Below are 12,364 nucleotides of genomic sequence, written 5' to 3'. Positions count from 1 at the left end.
TAGATCGAAATAGTTGCCCTGTAAGCAGATTACTCCAAGCAATAAGCTCAGTTTCAATTCTACACTTCTGTACCTTGATCTTGTCCATTAGGATCTTTGTTTTGGTGATAATCAGAGGTTGTCCATCTATCATAGCCTGGATCTCACTGCTCCAGATGTTCGCGTCTTCCTCTACCTCCGTGCTGAGTCGGAGGGAGTGCTTCCTCCCGTACACCACAATCTCCCACAAACCTGTCTGCGTCTGTAGTGAAATAGAGGTGGCGTAACTTCTAGTATAGAAAGTGTGGATCGAAACTACAGCTGACGGTCAATGTTCAGTAATATTACACAAAAAATCACATGCTTAAAGGAATCAACGTATATTTCCCTTGTATTATACCAGACTGATCCTGTTTAAACAAGTGCTTTTTGTGTAGGCAACATACATATTATTAAACTTTATTACATTCGTTTTATGATTTTAATTGTTACGTGTTTTACATGGTAAGACGGAATCGTCCAGCTATACAGGATCTCACAGCGAGGTTCGATTAACAAGTAGTCATCTCTAGTAAACACACGAAAGCCCACTTTTACTCCTACATACACCAGGGACTTACAAAGACGTTCTCGTCCGGTGAGGTGACAACACAGAGACTGTTGAGTCCCATCGACCCAATCTTCTGGGCATCGCGGTTGCTGTTCTTGAAATATTCGATCGCGTTTGGTTTCAGAACGAACCATCGACGTTGGTGACTCACTTTCTGCTTCTCGAAAGATGTTTTAAGCAACCAACCTTGCTGTATGAAAGAATCCTGGCCAGCCTGAAAGTGTATTAACAATATTTGAGATTGTGGGCGAGCCTGAAGAGTTCTCTTACCACAAAGAAAATATGTATTGAGTTATAAAAGAAAGTGTTACTGACTTTTATTTTCTTGACAAAACTTATTGTGTAATTTTTCTAAAAATTCACTTTGTCGTTTTGATTTGTGACAAATTGTGAAGCAATCATTTATAACCTGAAGTCAAATGGGGTTTGGTTTCTGTCTGTTTAACACGTACCGAGTCGCCTGAACTTGCTGTGTTCTTGCTCTCATTGAGTAAAGTGATCCAGTGATGCATTTCCTCCCCCGAATCACTCGCGAAAGTGTAAACACGTTGCGATGTCGTCACAGTGAACGTGTTCGACTTTCCTGCAGTCACAAACCACTTAATATTATTCACATCTTGTCGCCACGATGCCACGATAGGAGTAATTGGTTCTAATGTAGCATCCATAATGTAACCGATTCCTGAGATTAAAATCAGTGCCAGAACTCCCAAAACCTATTTATATTGTAACGTCCTCTCCCTCAAGAGAAACTGACAACTTGCTCAAATACACGAGAGTCACCTGACACAGATGTTGCGGTTGCCTGGGTAACGGTTTGACCGTCGACCGTCATCAGAGCGTTCTTCGGGTTCGCGAACTCGCTTTCCATGTTTGCTATCTCTTTCTCCGTGCTCGATACAATCTTCATCAACATGCTGCGGAAAAAAAGTTCCACTCAATAACATTTCACAGTATTTTCAGTGAAAGTCCACACTGCATCCAAAGACTTTTTCCCAAACGTTGGCGATTCTGATTTAAACTCACCTGTACCATTCCCCCGCCTCCTCGCTCGATTCCGCCGAAAGGTGGTGCACTTTTGATGACGTCATAATGATGTCAATGCCATTCTCTTTCTCTGTGACCTTGTTTAGTGTTTTGTTGTTGTACCTTGTTTAGTGTTTTGTTGTTGTACCTTGTTTAGTGTTCAAGCTTCGTGTAACTTACAACTGCTACGTAGAACTAACAACGGAAATATAAGATGAAATACATCACCGACCACCAACCTTTTCTGCCAATTCTTCCTTGGGAGAGTTCCTCTCAGAGTTCCTTTGCCACTGTCAGCTTTCTTAAACAGCCAGCCACACTTTAAACTATCCTGTTTGCTTCTGAAGATCATGAAAGTGCTGTTACTCAGGACGCACCACCGTCTCTTCCACTGGCTCATGAGGCCACCCTATAACAGGTTGTAAGGTTGTGCAATGATGTGTTTTCAAATATCAACCAATCTTCACAGTGGAAGAGGTTGGTGTGACGCTTGCTAGATTGTTGCTTAAATGTTGTTGGCCAACTTACGTGGAGGTGAATTTTATTTCCATAACAAACTGAGCAACCATTCAGTTGTTGCACTGATCAATGTGATACGTAACAAGCGAACTGATCAATACCAACAACTGTATTACTATTACATCCCTAAAACGTCACGAAATTTCAGTGCGCCGTGAGAACATGTTGGACGAATGCGAGTTGTGAACACTGGGAACCACGAAGGTGGAAATCTCAGTCCAACATATTATTCCGTCTAACCTTCACGTCGAGGTAGGAATGAAAGTATACGTTGGGACTCCACTTCTCTGCGACCTCCATACCGCCACTAGTGGACGTTCCATCGTCACTCATGTCGTCATCATCGACGTCATCAAACGACGAATCAGTGTAATAACTCTCTATAGTGGGTAAACGCCCATGAATAATGTTTCATTATCAACAAGTTTGATTGAAAACACCAGCAATAGTTCAACCCCCATGCATCACTTCAATACAAAAACATTGATTACGTCACGACAAATCACATGATGTCGTCATTACTTTGCCATAGAAGTAATAGCACCCCGTGTCAAAACTGCGAAATTTTGAAACAAAGCGTTTAAACACTTACCGTCGTCCATATCAGACGTTTTAATGTCTTCCGCTTCGTAATTCTCCTCGTCATCTGGAACAATTCCATCCTGTGTGTTCTGTGGGTCGGGGAAATATTTGTTTACTAACTTTCCCATGTAAGGTTGAAATTAACCTTTTACACTTGTTGTTAGTTGAGAAACGATAAAGATTAACTTTAAATAATCAAGAATCAAAACCCTTGTCTGTTTGTAGCAAAAGAAAAACGCACACGGGCAACTGCAGAGTTACGTGTTAATAAAATAATATCAAATCGTTTGCTCCTAGCATAAATAAAACGACTGCCACATTGTTGTTTACTAATTGTCACCCAGTGCGAGAATACTTCCCTGCAAACATAAACAATATAACCACAACCTCTTCCCCGTCACGGAAACTTACAATGTGACTCGTCGCCACTCAGGTAACTGTTACAAAACAACGTGCAAATCAGCTTAAAACAAAAACAAATATCGTACATTCATTTGATCGACGTCATACGATGTGTTATGCATCATTGCGTCCACTTGGCTTTCAAAATCTTCAAAACCCAAATCCTGGAGCAACAAAATGTTTAAAAAATCTTCTTTTTTGTCCATAGTATCACCAGCACCCCGAACTTTGCTTTGTGGTTACGAGTAACTCGCTTATGCGTTGCATAAATCACAATATTACGCACTCGGGGGCAATTTAAAATCAATCAGTAAAACGCCATTAAACTATAGACCAATTATAATTTAAACGGTAAATTATTTTAAGATGATTTCAGACCTAATACAAGCTGACTTGCTACGTCACGAGGATGACGTCATCGGATTGATTACCGGAATTACAAATGATAAGAGTGATCTCGAGTTACGCAAAATCATGTGTTAGTGAATTTAAAATAGCAACCCCCATTATGCAATTGAGCCGGATTGAATTGTTAGTATGGACAAAACAAAATCCTAGTAACATTCACAGTGTTGTTTGCACGCAAACAACTTATATTTGTAACCTGTAGAATGTCCATTCCTCTGTTTTCGTCTGCCTTCTCGTCGGGGTAATATTCCTCACCCACGTTCGTTACAAATTCATCGGTTGCTTCAGGTTGATCCTGATTAAAAATTATTAGAGTCAGCAAAACAAACAAAAATTCTTTTTTTGTAAAAATACCAGATTAGTTTTTTGCCAACTTAGATTGTTCTTTAATAACTTCCAGTATTCTGACTCATATTATGACATCACAACACTCATTCTCACCACTTCCAGCGCAAGACTCTCCCTGGCCTCGCTTCGTCGATGCATCTGCGCGATCTCAAGTTCAAGTTGGAAGATCCTCTCCATCTCCTCCCGTTCCGCATCATCAAGCTCCTCTTCTCCACCGGATGAGAGCATCCTCTTGTTCACGGTTGAGTGAGCACTGTCTACGTCAGCGGAATCTATGACGGCGTCGAGTGACGCAAGAGCCGATTCCTGCCCGAAGAGATAGGCGAGTTGTTTTTTTACAATAGAAATATGATTTGAATCTCTTGCTGGCGGAAACCAAGAAACAATTAAATTAAAAGTTCCAAGTGTTGGAAAGTAACCAACCCAAAAAGCAAGTATTTTGTTTAAAAGAACAAGATTTGTTTCACAAAAACGTATACGTAGCACACACAAGCACCCACGTGTTCGCCATCCATGGATTTGCGGGGGCTGTACATTTTTTCACAAGGTGGGGGCGGTGGGGGTGAAGGAAGACCCTCAGCGTCCTCCTCCAATCCGTTCTCCGTCGCTTCCCTGGCCATTTCAGCCTCTCTCGCCATCTGGAAAGGGGAAATTTCACCAGATAATCAGAGAGTGACCAAGTATTGTGGGAATGATTACCACACAGAAAATATTGCACTTTTCGTGTTACTTGTACAAACATGTCAACCAATTGCTAAAATAAATCTTTTCAGTATTTCCACTGCAAAAATCAGATTGTTGAGATTTAAAGCAATTTGGTGTCTGGGTTTCTTCAAACAATCAACACAGGAAAGGTAACTTTTCCTTCTATGCAAGGAAATCAGAAAATTTTAAGGTTTTTTTTACCACCTCTTGTTCCTGTTTCTCTCTTCGCCTTTTTTCTTCTTCCTCCCTCGCGAGTCTCTCCCGTTCCAAGCGCGCCTACAGAAACCATTTTCTTGTCTTAGTTTATTCAAAAAACCTAATTTTTGAGAACAATTCGCCCAACTTTTGAAACCTCAACAAACTTATTGCAAACACGATGTCAAACTTTAAATATTAGTCAAACAATTTCTGTGGAAATTCATAAAATTGGAGGAAACCGTTCTGTTCCAGGATTCTTACACAATGTTATTGTGACCTTTAAATTTATAAAGCTGGGGGGTAAAAGGAAAGTAAGGGACGGACAAACCTGTTCCTCCCTCTGTTTCCTCTCCCTTTCCATTTGTTCCTTAAGAGCCTTGAGTTGTCTGTGTTTCTCAAGCAGGATCTAAATAATGGGAAGGTGTAAATATGAAGGTTGCCATGGAAATCGTATCATCAAATGCACACAATGACTTTTTACACAAAGTGACAGTGCTTTGGGTGTATTTAGTATTTTAAGTAGAAAATCGTAAACTCCAAGTGTGTTTATTGATAGTATGTTTGTCCAACAATATTGCGTCAAGTTTCCTTGCCAGCAAGCATCAATCACTGAAAAGAGGTCACGCAAATGTTTGGCATGTGACAACTAATATGACATGCATGGGTTGTGTACTCCTGTGCTAAAACTACCAACAGCATTGAAACCATCCAAAAACAGCAACATCCTACCTTAAACATCTTCCGGGCTGCCCGCCCTCTAGTGTATTTCTGGAAGACGATCGTCGCCTCCGCCCTTTTTCTCTCCCTCTCTCGTTTTTCTGCGAGAAGAAGTTTGAATAATTTTCTTGCTTTCCTTCCTCTCTCGAATTTCTGCATTGTGATGATCGCCTTGTGAACGCGTTTGAACTTCCTCCGCGCAACAAACCCCTGAATAATGGCGGCAAAATAACAATCAAGTTTTTATGCAGACCCCCAAAAAACTAGGGTTTCACAAGATGATAATAGCGGCACGTGACACCTTTTCAAATCGCGCCTTTTCCAACTTTTGTTCGAGAATTTCCTTCATGAACGCCTGCAGAGTTAAAACATCCAACGTTACGTCATTATTTCTTATCAATAAAAATAACACAGAATGTAAACATTGTTCGAGGCAATTGCGCGGTTACGCAGGGTTTTCGCATAAGACCCTTGAGTGAAAGATCTGCCAGCAGTTCGCGACTCAAACCAAGACGGCAAATACTTTACACCTGTGAAGAATGGATCTTGTTCAAATCCCACCTTTGTATTTCCGAGTCTCCAATTCGTCCCTTCGAGGTCAACCAAGTTCAAAACTTCCTTGCTGTGATCACGTGGTTCGTTGGATGACGACAGAGCGCAAATCATTCCGTATCTTAATGGTCAAAACATTTAGCAGTTAAGCGACAGAGACTGGTGTGACTTAATGCATGATTTGTGGTCAAACATGCACATTTTAAATGGTCGAAAGTGGAGGAAATTTCTACACATGAATTTTTAGTTATTACTAGATCCATGTCGCGTGAAAGCAACAACCAATCACAGACCTGGATCACAGACCAGTTCTAGATAGTCACGTGACCCACCTGTCAAGAAAGTCTTTGTACAACCGCCTGACCGGAAAGCCAGCCTTCCTCACTCTCACAGTTTCCAACATTCCCGAATAACGGAGTTGGTTTAGAACGACCCCGGGGTTGAAGTTCTCCGCCACCTAGTGGTGAATAACAAGTTTGTTACAAACTTTCTGATCGCGGCGACGTCTGCTGATATTTTTGTTGCTTTTGAACGGGATTGTGATTGTTAATATTTATGTTTATTTGCGTATATTATGTGCATTAAATTTCCTTGTTCCTGCGCAACACAGGAAAAATAACAAAAGTTAATTATTTATGTAACTAGGTACCCACATATGCATTTTATACATTGTGAACATTTTACAAGTAATCACCTTCTCCACATTTGGTTTCACGCATCTCACGAAGAACGGACTTGCAGATGAAAGTCTTTCCATTAAAGCGTGGAGGGATTTCTGTCAAATTGTTAAATGTATGGAAAATCCAAATTAACTTCAACTGTAGAAAGAGAACTTACTTTAAAGTGGCCACTTGCTGTTACGGCTGACTGCTTTTTCCGACTTTTCCCGGAGTCTTCCGAAGTTCCCCGAACTTTTTCAAACATGTCGTAGATAAGATCACAGCTATGAAAAATAATGTCACGAGTTTTTTTTTAGATAATTAAATTAGTTAAAATACATACCTGGAATCCTTCAACAAGCCTTTTTTTCCAGGAAGCCATCGATATTGTAGAGAACCTGCAATATTAAGTTAGCCATCACCCACGAACGCATAAAGCAAAATGGTTTGGGAATACCCAATCTCAACCTAGCCTTAACCCAACTTCAACCCAGCCTCAACCCAACCTCAACCCAGCCTTAACCCAACTTCAACCCAGCCTCAACCCAGCCTTAACCCAACTTCAACCCAGCCTCCATCCAGCCTTATCCCAACTTCAACCCAGCCTTAACCCAACCTCAACTCAGTCTTAACCCAGCTTCAACCCAGCCTCAACCTTTACCTCCCCAGCGTAATGTCGAATCCCGAACTGGTTTCCGGTCACTCGAGGTTTCACGTAGAAGGGATTTTTCTGCGAATAAAACAGAGTTAAAGTTGTGACGTAACAAAGCGGACACTAGTGCTTTAAACCCGAGATACCGAGTTGTTGAGAAAGTTGTGACGTAACAAAGTAGGGTGAATAATATGTTTTTACTTACCGCATGTTGGTTGTGGAGTTTCTGCAGCAGGGATTTGTCCGTTCCTTTCGGAAATCTACTCTCCTCGTTAATAAGTGACATCAAACCGAGGTTTTTCTCCACCAGGTCGAGACACTCACTGTTATCTGACCACTGGACGTCGCACCAGTCTATACCTTCCCTGTAAAGTGGAAGATTGTGAAATGGTGGCAACATTGGTCAAGCGCCCGACTCATATATCAGTAGGAACCTGATCGGGATTCATGGCCAGGATATCCTGGGTTCGATTCCCGGTGTAGTTAAAAACGATGATAAAATGGTTGGGATTGAAATCCCAAAAAACCCACAAATAAGTGAACAAATTTACTAGGGTTCGTGTGCAGGATAGCATGGGTTCGAGTCCCAACGTGGTATGTTAAGATAAAGCGAAAGGTTATTCCCCACAAATATTACCACGACCGAAGATATAAAATACAGGCGAAAAAGTGAAAAATGTAGAGAAAAAAAACACAGAAAAGGTTTTTTAGGTCCTTAATTAATCTAAATAACAAGTGGAGGGGAATGGGAAGATTGCATGTTTTCCATGTTTTGTTGCATAAATTTGTGCTTTCCAATGCAGTAAGTGATGTTTTACGAAGACTCACTTGTTGTATTCGATTTGTTCCAAGCTGAAAATGTGCCGGTTAAAAAATTCCTGTAGTTTTTCGTTTGCAAAGTTGATGCAGAATTGCTCGAAACGATTCACCTGAAAACAACACATGTAGACCCGGCGATAGAAGGTGACTGAATGATTGCAAAGATTTCAGTACTTTCTCACACAATACATTGATGCAACAAGAACAAATAATGTATATCTTGAATTAGAAATAACTGTAACCAAGCAACCCTTTAGCAAAACAAACTTATATGTCCACGTTTCTGGGCTTCAAAAATGTAAAAAAAAACGTTTGTAATTTCGACTTGAAACGAAACGCTGCTGGTTTTAAAGCAATTAAAGCAACTGCAGTGTAACTCTAGCTGACATGTATTGTTAATTTAAAGGAACTGTTCTTGTGGCAACCCTCGCCGGATGGCAGACGTAACTTCGGTTGCAATAAAAACAGTTTATACAAGAAGAACTTTTTCTTCATACAATCAAAGCAACTTCGTTACCGAGAAGTTTTCGAAACCGAAAATATCGAGAATTCCGATGAAATGGAAGTCGTCCGGCCCTTTGATGCGGTGATTCACCTTCGAGATTATCCAACGGAATAATTGGGAGTAGAGCGCCATAGAAAGGGAGTCACGTGAGTCGCAGGCCTGCCAATCAGAGACAAGGAATATAGTATTTCATGGGTTCGACTATAGTTGCACAGGATGTAATACAAAGAAAATTGTGTGCATTTTTTGGAACTTCTCATTAACATAGTATGAATATATAGACGTGTAACTCTTTAAAACGTTGGCGTTTGAGCTGAATATGATATTTATTCTTGTTCAAATGTTGACGCGTGACTGTGGGAACGAATTGCTGACTCATGCTTACGTAGATCCGCAAGTGCTGAGTAACCGGGTCAGGACTGTTCAAAGCTTTAATGACGCAAGACAGATTTACACAAACATTTGGACAGTTTGTTTACACAACACCACAAGTGCCGAGCTAAAAAGAAAAATCGTTTTCCGTTTTATGACAACCACGTGGATACTTGCAGCACTGATAAGTTTGCGTTAGCATTGGATTCCGGGACGGATAGTTGTAATAATTGCAGGGTTACCTGTTCGTATGGAAGGGATAGCAAAGGGGATCTTAAAGGTTCGCTTAGATTGCCTGAAGATTAGGTTCCTTTTGTAGATTAAGTCGATCTCCTTTTCATTGTCATCTGAACGCTGTTGCAACATACACAAATTTTAGTCATATTTTCATACACTATGGGCAACATGCTAAATATAAGTGAAATAATGAAATGCTTTGGGCAGAGTCGTTTTGTTAACAACATTGTAACAGAATGTTTCGCGTTACATGAGAAAGGGTTAAATTTTATGTTGGCGGGGAAGCAATTAAAAACATTTGGTAGTCAGATGCAAACGACATGATTTTGAAACACCCCAAGTTTCTATGTTTGATAAAAAATTCAAATATTTTAAATATTTACGAAATGTACTTTGTACGATAATATTTTTATTTTCTTCTTTAAGCTGTGTGACCAATTCCTTGCAACGAATTTGTAACTAGACTTCTCAAATCAAGTAAAAAAGTTCCAACGGCAACTTACTGTTCGAACTTTGCAACGATATCAGCGAGGAAGGTGTTTGGTTCAATCGCTCTGTCAACATCGCCCTTGTGTTCGAATAATGCGAACGTGTTCTTATTCCGTTCCACGTTCATTTCATGCTGGAGTTTCTGGACAACCTGAACACCAAAGTTGGACGTAAACTGTCTAAAGTAACTCCTCTAATTTAAAGAAAAAACATTTTGTAACTAAAACAACGAAACGCTTCTGAACACATAAAAATGCAGAACATAATTTTATAACAAATATTGAAAAAGAAGCATGTTTGCCACCAACCAACAAAACCAGATCATCAGAAGAAAATACAATTCAAAATTATACAAGAAATACTTCCGAGTGTTCGACATTACAATTTGCAGCAATGCTCTACTTGCCTTTCCAGCAGTGGTGAAAGAGTTAATGTAGATTTCGCATGTTGCGCCACCATAGCAGTTAATCACAGTGACCAGGTCCCTCATCTCCAGCACAGCACAAATCTCAGCAATGGAAGGAACCATCTCACGTCGACGTGACGTCTGCTGACTCAGCGCATTTTCACCGAACTCAGCATAAGCTCCACCAAGAGTGCCAGGAAATCGCTCTTGTACCCTGATAACGGATGTTAATAAACAAACGGTGAAAAGGGATCCCTGAATAATCATTACTGTACAGATTCCCAGGCATCTTATGGCACATTTGTGTGCAGTCAACAGCGCGAGGTAAGATAACCCGATCCGCTGTAATGCAAAACTACTGCTTAGTAGCAAGTGCTTCCCAAAGTGGCGCACGCCCCACCAGTTTGGCCCGGCAAAATCGTCGGTGGACGTGAAGGTTTAAGATATTTCTTGGTTTATCTATCATTAAACGAGCATTTTGTTTCAACTTTACTGGGAATACAAAGCATTGAGGCAAGCAATAAATTCTGGTTTACCAACAAAGTGGGGTTAGAGATGTTTTAGAATTAGCGCTCAGACCAGATATTCACAAACTTTTCGTCTGCGAAACCTATAACGATTGTTTAACTTAACCAAGAACCCCCAAATTTAGTAAACCTTTGTTGTGTCAAGGGTTCCGCGAACTCTACATTGGATAACGAAGTTATTTACACACTTAGTGACGTCATACCTCTTCAGATGCAGCTTCAGGTAAGACAGCACGGGACGTGATGGGTGGTACGCACAACGCATACAAGCTATGAGATGCCAGTAATGCGGACATGACGTCACATGAAGCTGGTCACACATTTGCTCGTCTGTGGTGAGTTGGAGGGTGTAGATGGCGGTTTGTTTGATTAATTGGAGATAAAGCTCGTCCTGGAATAGCTTGGAGCCGTGGCACACTCGCATGATCGCCTGGAACGAACAGATAGATGGTTTGTTGGCTGGACGGTGTTGCAATGCTTTTTGATTGTCTGTTTTGAATGCTTATTGACTTCAAGTACTTTAAAACTTTGATACAAATTGTGATCTGTGAACATCATTCCCCACTCATTGCAAAGAAAGATCCACAATTACCTGACAAACGTCATAACATGTGCAAATATTTTTTCATTTTTTTCACCTGGAGTGATTTCGCTTCCTCCTCAATGTTCTGAAAAGTCCGTTCTTCCATTTGAAGGAGGACGTTAAAAATCCTCACAGCCTCGTCCCTTAACGTGTAGTGGTCGTCACGAGAGGGCACCTGTGAGCGAGCATCGGTTGATTATGATTTCTATGCCTATTTTTCTAAGTAGCGAAACTATTAATTTTTTAATTTTTTTGGAATAATCAACTTGGTTCGTTAGCAACACAACAATATGAGCAATGTTACGTCACAGATAGTTCGGTTAAGATGATATAGACGTCATCGTGGTTTTATGACAACCACGAGGATACTTGCAGCACTATTAAGTTTGCGTTAGTATTGGATTCTGGGACGGATAGTTGTAATAATTGCAGGGTCACCTGTTCGTATGGAAGGGATAGCAAAGGGGATCTTAAAGGTTCGCTTGATTGCCTGAAGATTGGGTTCTTCTTGTAGATTAAGTCGATCTCCTTTTCATTGTCATCTGAACGCTGTTGCAACATACACAAATTTTTAGTCATATTTTCATACACTATGGGCAACATGCTAAATATAAGTGAAATAATGAAATGCTTTGGGCAGAGTCGTTTTGTTAACAACATTGTAATAATATTTCCTGATGTGTTTTTTAAGCAGGTAATTTCAATGCAAGAAGCTTTTCGCCTGGATACCTAAGTGGCAAGATATCACCAGACACATTACCGACATATTAGATCGAAGCAGTTGCCCTGTAAGCAGATTACTCCAAGCAACAAGCTCAGTTTCAATTCTACACTTCTGTACCTTGATCTTGTCCATTAGGATCTTTGTTTTGGTGATAATCAGAGGTTGTCCATCTATCATAGCCTGGATCTCACTGCTCCAGATGTTCGCGTCTTCCTCTACCTCCGTGCTGAGTCGGAGGGTGTGCTTCCTCCCGTACACCACAATCTCCCACAAACCTGTCTGCGTCTGTAGTGAAATAGAGGTGGCGTAACTTCTAGTATAGAAAGTGTGGATCGAAACTACAGC

The 12,364-nt window shown here is 40.6% G+C and overlaps 1 pseudogene; it reads right to left on the bottom strand.

Moving 5' to 3' along the window:
• LOC145907427 (unconventional myosin-X-like) overlaps positions 1-12,364 on the bottom strand; it is a 63,560-nt pseudogene that overhangs the window by 48,392 nt on the left and 2,804 nt on the right.

This window comes from Ascidia mentula, chromosome 6, assembly GCF_947561715.1.
Source record: "Ascidia mentula chromosome 6, kaAscMent1.1, whole genome shotgun sequence".
In the NCBI taxonomy this organism is placed as follows: Eukaryota; Metazoa; Chordata; class Ascidiacea; order Phlebobranchia; family Ascidiidae; genus Ascidia; species Ascidia mentula.
Note: the sequence above shows the minus strand (reverse complement) of the source record. Positions and strands in the feature narration are given on the sequence as shown.